Here is a 7,782-nt window from a genome sequence, read left to right as displayed (position 1 = left end):
CATTCATATTCGATTTCTTACCTTATAAATTCGGATTGTAGTTACCCTTTTCCTTGTTTGGAAAGTTGCACTTTCAGCTGAACTTTCCTTTATTGAAAACTTCTCAAAAGAGAAGGAATTCTCTTTTGGAAAGTTGTCTTTTTTAAGGAAACTTTGATTATTGCCTTTTCCTTATTGATTTCGATTGTATCTTGATACAATCAGAATATCTAATCTATTTTTGGCAGGAATCAAGCATTGATAGAAGATCAGACCTGATTTTAGTAAGTTTCCCGTTTCTGGTCAGATCTGCTGCGTCAGCATCCGAATCTGATGTAGCAGATCGTGTTTCTTTTGGAAAGTTTTTGTACAGCTGCTAATTCGAACTTGTGGTTGCCTCTTTGGTTTCTATGTTCTATAAATAGAGCCTAGAGAGCAACCATTCGAATAACCTCTTCCATTATTCATTTTTTGCATTTATCTTTTGAGAGAAGAGAGTGTTTCTTTATTTTGTGAGAGCCTAGTTGTTCATCTAGGTTCTAGTTGTTCTATTTCTGTTCTTACTCTATCCTAGAGGTTGTGAAGAACTACTTGACTGAACAAGAGATTGGTCTTCGGGAGAAGACTTGATAAAGCCTTACTTCGGGAGGAAGTAAGCACTTGGTCTTCGGGAGAAGACTTGTTGAAGCCTTACTTCGGGAGGAAGTAAGCACTCACACTTCAAAGACGAAGGGAGTTCGGGCTTGAAGGTGTTTCAAGAAGTCAGATTCATAAAGTGGATTACAAAGGATTGCGGCAATACTTTAGAGGGAGTCTAAACTTGTTTAAGTCAATTGTCTTTGTAATTTTGATACTTTATTAATTGATTTCATTCTCTGGGCGTGGCCCCGTGGACTAGGAGTGTTCGTGAGAACAACCGATACCACGTATAAATCTCTTGTGTCAAGTGATTTATTTTTACGCAAAATATTTTATATTACGCACTGTTCGGTTTTCTTTGTAGCAGAATTACTTTCTGCTGCTGCAAACACTTACAGTTTTATATTTTCTTATATACAACTGACATTTGCAAAAACACGGTTTTTCAATTGGTATCAGAGCTGGACACTAAACTCTTAGTGTGGTCCTATAACGTGTTTGTGTTAAAATGTCATTTTTTGGAGAAGGAAGTTCAATTTCTAGACCACCATTGCTTAATGATTCTAACTATCCTTATTGGAAAGTTAGAATGAGGGCCTTCATCAAATCTCAAGATGAGATAGCTTGGAGATGGTTCTATCAGGTTGGTCTCTTCCAGTTGAGACAGATTCTTCAGGTAATACTACTATAAAATCTGAACTGGAATGGTCTATTGAAGATGATAAACTTTCTGCCTACAATAGCAAAGCATTGCATGCTATCTTTAATGGTGTAGGTGAGGGTTACATTAAACTTATATCATCTTGTGTTTCTGCTAAGGAAGCTTGGGAGATCCTTCAAACTCAGTTTGAGGGAACTTCTGATGTGAAAAGATCTAGATTTATCATGCTTCAAACTAAATTTGATGAGCTTAGAATGTCTGATAATGAAACCTTAACTGAATTCTATGAAAAACTATCTGATATTGCTAATGAATATTTTGCTCTTGGTGAAAAGCTTGATGATTCTGTTCTTGTAAGAAAAATTGTTAGAGTACTTCCAAAAAGGTTCGATACTAAACTTTTGGCAATGGAGGAAGCTAAAGATTTTAGCACAATGAAGGTAGAAGAATTGATGGGTTCCTTACGTACTTTTGAATTAAATCAACAGATTAAACAAAAGGACAAACCCAAATCCATTGCTGATAAAGGTAAAAGTATTGCTTTGAAAGTTGTTGATAATGAAAATTCTGATAGTGAATGTGATGATGAGATTGCTTTATTAACTAAGAATTTTCAGAAATATATAAAAAAGATGGGAAATAAAAAGAATATTTCGAAAGGTTCAAAAGGTAATACTTTTATTAAACCATATGTTTCTAACAAAAAGGGAATTCAGTGCAGGGAATGTGAAGGTTTTGGGCATATTCAAGCTGAGTGTGCAAACACTTTGAAAAAGAATAAGAAAAGTTTCAATGTCACTTGGAGTGATGATGAAACCGAAAGTGATGAAGATAATTCTGAAAATGTTGCCCTAACTTCTGTTATGACTAATGTGTTGTGTGATTCACAGGTGAAAGCTAGATTGGTATGTTTGAATAATACCACCAAACAAGAGGAATCAGATTCAGATGAGTCTGAAATCTGTGAAGAGTCTCTTGCTGAATCATACAAAGTCATGTATGAAAAATGGATTCAGGTTGCTTCTGAAAATAGAGAGTTGAATAAATTGAATAAAAAATTGTCTCATCAAATTGAAATGTGTGAATTGAAAATAAAAGAGTATGAGACAAGTGTTTGTGATAAAGATGAAAAAATCACTCTCTTAAAGAAGGAACTTGAAAATTTTAAGAAAAATGTTCAAATGCTTAACCCTGGATCTTCTATTTTTGAAAAAGCTCAGAATGCAGGTCAAAGAGGTTTCGCTGGCCTTGGTTCAAATGGAATGGAAAGTTCTGGAGTCACGAAGTTTGTAAAATCTAGTGTTCCAACGAATCACTCTGAGGCTACAAAGTCTGATGTAACAATTCCACAGCCTGTTGCAGCAAGAGCAGTTTCCGATGCTGCAAAATCTCCAGGATTGTCGAAAAGAGTAAGATCTCAGGTAAAAAGATTTGTTCCCACTTGTCATTTTTGTGGTAGAAAAGGACATATAAGACCTAAATGTTTCACATTGAAAAATCTGTTTAAAACAAATTATTTTGATAATTTGGAAAAATCTCAAAAGAAACATAAAGGTTTGAAACAAATATGGGTGAAAAAGAATTGTCTAGCTGGGTTTTCTGATAAAACTGCTGCATCTCAAATGTGGTATTTTGACAGTGGTTGTTCTAGACATATGACAGGTGACAAGGACTTTTTGACTAACATTCGGCCTATGCAATGTGGAGAAGTCACTTTTGGTAATGGCCTATCTGGAAAAGTTGTTGGTATGGGAACTCTAAATTTTGAAGGGTTACCTAAACTAAAAAATGTGATGTTAGTTGAAGGATTGAGGGCTAATTTACTTAGCATCAGTCAAATTTGTGATCAAAGGTTTACTGTTTCATTTGATAGTGATCATTGCTATGTTCTGAATGATGATAATGAATGTATCTTGCAAGGATTTAGATCCAATGATAACTGTTACACTCTAACCCCTGTGTTTACTTGTCATTCAGCTATCAACAACACCACAGATCTGTGGCATGCCAAGCTTGGGCATATTAATTTTAAAAACCTAAAAAAATTGTCAAATGCAGGTATTGTTCGAGGACTTCCCAAGCTTGGTAAGGAAAGTGTTGGTAAGTGTGAACCGTGTCAACTTGGGAAGCAATTAAAAATCACTCACAAACCTGTGTCTGATATCAATACCTCAAAAGTATTGGAATTGCTTCACATGGATCTTATGGGTCCAATCCAAGTTGAAAGTTTGAATGGTAAACGATATATCTTTGTGTGTGTTGATGATTTCTCTCGTTTTACTTGGGTTGATTTCTTAAGAGAAAAGTCTGACACTTTTGATGCCTTTAAAACTCTTTGTTTGAGATTAAGAGTTGAGAAAGGTTGTAATATTGGGAAAATTGTTCGAATTCGAAGTGATCATGGTAAGGAGTTTGAAAATTCTGTATATGATGATTTTTGCAAGTCTACAGGTATAACTCATGAATTTTCAGCCCCCAAAACTCCTCAACAAAATGGAGTTGTTGAGAGGAAGAATCGAACATTGCAGGAAATGGCAAGAGTGATGTTAAATAGCAAGAAGTTGACAAAGCGCTTATGGGCTGAAGCTATTAACACAGCTTGCTATATAATAAACAGAGTGTTTATTCGTCCAGGTACTTCAAAAACATCTTATGAAATCTGGAAAGGTAAGCGCCCCAATGTAAGTCATTTTCATGTTTTTGGTTGTGTGTGTTATGTCTATAGAGATCGAGAGCATATTGGTAAATTTGATGCTAAAAGTGATGTTGGTGTGTTTATTGGATATTCCTTAAACAGTAGAGCTTATCGTGTTTATAACATGAGAACTCAAACTGTTTTGGAATCTGCTAATGTGGTTGTTGATGATTTTAAAGATTTTTCAGAGTTTTCCACAGAAGCCAAGATAGATAGTCTCCTGGATGCTCCTCCAGAAGCAGCAAAAGCAGATCCTGATGCAGCAGAACTCATTTCTGATACTGCAAATGACGAATCTCGTCGTCGCAACTGAGACTGGAGAACCAGAACCGTCTATCTTGACTCATCCAAACATCATCACTGATTCTATTCAGAAAGAACGAAGCACCAGAGTCAAATTGAATCATCCAAAAGATCTCATCCTTGGAAATCCTGAAGAAAGCATGGTAACTCTCAGAAGGTATGTTAATTTAATCAGCTTTCTTTGTTTTGTTTCTCAATATGAACCGAAAAATGTGAAGGAAGCCATGACCTTTGAGGAATGGCTCAATGCAATGCAAGAGGAACTCAACCAATTTGTTCGCATTAAGGTATGGATTTTGGTCCGAAGACCAAAAGGTATAAATGTAATTGGAACAAAGTGGTTATTTAAAAATAAAAGTGATGAGTTCGGTACAATTGTGAGAAACAAGGCTTGTTTGGTGGCACAAGGGTACACACAGGTAGAAGGTATTGATTTTGATGAAACTTTTGCTCCTGTTGCAAGATTAGAATCAATTCGTTTACTTTTGTGTATTGCTTGTATTTTGAATATTAAATTGTTTCAAATGGATGTGAAATCTGCCTTCCTAAATGGTATTTTGAATAAGGAAGTTTATGTTGAGCAACCAAAAGGATTCGAAGATCCTCAATTTCCAGACCATGTATACAAGCTTGAAAAAGCTTTGTATGGTCTGAAACAAGCTCCTCGAGCTTGGTATGAAAGGTTGACTCAATTTCTACTTTCTCATGACTATCACAGAGGTAGTGTGGATAAAACTCTTTTCATCAAGCATATAAAATCTGATTTTATCATTGCTCAACTTTATGTTGATGATATAGTTTTTGGCTCTACATCTAACCATGAAGTGCAGGTATTTGTTGATCAAATGAAAAGTGAATTTGAAATGAGCATGGTTGGTGAGCTTAATTTCTTTTTGGGTCTTCAAGTGAGACAAATGGAAGGAGGTACATTTGTATCTCAAAGTAAGTATGCTAAGAACCTTGTCAAGAAATTTGGCCTTGAATCGGCTAAGCAGGTAAGTACTCCAATGAGCACCACACTAAAATTAACAAAAGATGAGAATGGAGTAAAGGTAGACACTACACTCTATCGTAGCATGATTGGAAGTCTTTTGTATTTAACTGCTAGTCGTCACGATATACGTTACAGTGTGGGAGTGTGTGCTAGATATCAAAGTAATCCTATGGAATCTCATGTATCAGCTGTAAAAAGGATTATTAGATATGTTAATAGCACCCCTGATTATGGAATTTGGTACTCGAAAGATACTAATTCAAATCTTGCTTGTTTTAGTGATGCAGATTGGGCAGGCAATGCTGATGATCGAAAGAGCACAAGTGGAGGGTGTTTCTTTCTTGGGAATAATCTAGTATATTGGCATAGCAAGAAACAGAATTCCATCTCCTTGTCCACTGCCGAAGCTGAGTACATAGCTGCTGGCAGTTGTTGTACTCAACTATTGTGGTTGAAACAAATGTTGATTGATTATGGATTTGAATTGGGTGTTTTGACTATTTTTTGTGATAATACTAGTGCCATAAATATTTCCAAAAATCCTGTTCAACATTCTAGAACAAAGCACATTGATATAAGACATCACTTTATCAGGGAACTTGTTGAAAATAAATCATTGCAATTAGAATATGTTGATACTGAAAAACAATTAGCTGATATTTTCACAAAGGCCCTAGATGCAAGTCGCTTTGACTCCCTCAGAAAGTCTTTGAGAGTTTGCATTGTTTAATTTTATCATGTTCATAATTTTTCTACAATAGTGTTATGTGATTCTTCTCTAGCTTTTAATCTCCTATCATTGTATTTTGACAAATCATGTTTATGCTTTTGGATTATAATCAGTTAGGATCTCATTCTGGTCATACTTTGTGATGTTGTGTTAAAAGGTTCATGTTACTCTTTATCTGTGACTAGGATTAAATAATGTACTTATACAGAGTTGAGCAATTTTTGTTTCAGTCTTGTCAGGCCCCTTGCTGGAATAGAGCTACCCATACTGAGGTGTGAAAGCCATCTGTTGAGTAAGCTGGAACATTGTAATTAGCAACTATGATGAGGATGCACTACCATAGAAAAGGGCTACCTTCAGTATGGTGTGATAGCATCCAGTTGCGGGATCAAATTGAAAAAGGCAAAAATGAAAAATCTTGCCAAGGACAATGATCCTATTTTCACTGCACACACTTATGTCTGACAAGTGTGTTCAAATTTGTAAGTCTCCTCTATTAAAATTAAATTGATAATCCTGGTTCACAATTTTTAGTAACATGCATATCTTTTTCCTCAACATCAATTAAGTATGAGTTATCCCTGAGATACTGATTAGTTATTTTCTTTAAAAGCATAACATGTATTGTATTTTGTCAATTGTCAATGATATTTGATTTCTTTGCTTGATTCGAATCACATATATCTATTGTACACATTGTATTTTATTTTCGGTTTTAATTTAAAAAAAATATATATATAAAAATTTATAAAATAATAAAAAAGTGGGAGGCGAGTGACTTGCTTCATGGGTTAAGGAAACCTTGTGCCTAAATGGTAAGTATCAACATTCATTCTTCTTTGATTTATTTTTGATATGTTTCCATTTAAAGATTGATCTTTTATATGGTAAGGTGTCTTTAATCTTGAAAGATGACTTATTTTTGGAAATATTGTTGGTAATTCTAGTTTCCTTTTATTTTTATTTTTTTTTTTAAAAAAAGGGGAAAGAAGTTGCAAGGAGTGGGCAGTTTCCTTTTGTAATCGTGGGCTGGTGGTTTCTCAAATATGTTGAAATTGGTTTCCTTTTTGCTAAACTCTCCCATGTTTATTTCAACCAATTTTTGTCATTCACTCTCACCACCTACCCGATTCTATTTCTTTGTCTCTCTTGCTTGTTTGCTGTTCATTTTCTCTTTCAGATCAAAATGGTGAGAACAAAGAACCTAGGGCATCCCAAAAAGGAAAATGGTGGAATCTAAACAAGCCCCCTCAAATGCTCTTCTTGCTGCTCCAATCGTCTTGCTGCCATGGAGGAGGTTCAGCAAGAGATGTCCAAGCAGTTGTCCTCATTGATCAAGCTTTATGGGGCATAAGTTTTCTTTCTTTTTGTTTTTGTTGGACATACTTCTATATTTTCATTTCTTTTTGTCTTTGGCCCTTATAGATAAACAAAAAGGGGGAGTAATTGTATACTCAACTGTCTAGGGGGAGTTGAGGTTTGTGTTTGTGTTTGTGTTTGTGTTCATCTTTGGTCAAAGTTAGCTGTTTATTTTGGTTTAATGTTGTGCTTCTCAGGGAGAGTTTTTATGTTTATTTTGCTAACTTTGTTTTGTAGGTGTTTGTTAATTAATAATATTTTGATTATCTAAAGTGCCAAAAGGGGAGATTGTTAGGTCCTTTTTTGGAAATTTAGTTGTCAAAATATTTCTTAATTAATGTGCATTTTATTGAGCATTCAATTTGTTTTTATCAACTCTAAACCCTTTTTCCAGGGGGAGTTGTGTTTAGTACTTGTGAACT

This window comes from Cannabis sativa, chromosome 1 (genome assembly GCF_029168945.1).
Source record: "Cannabis sativa cultivar Pink pepper isolate KNU-18-1 chromosome 1, ASM2916894v1, whole genome shotgun sequence".
NCBI lineage: Eukaryota > Viridiplantae > Streptophyta > Magnoliopsida > Rosales > Cannabaceae > Cannabis > Cannabis sativa.
The sequence above is the reverse complement of the archived record's forward strand: the minus strand, read 5'-3'. Positions refer to the sequence as shown.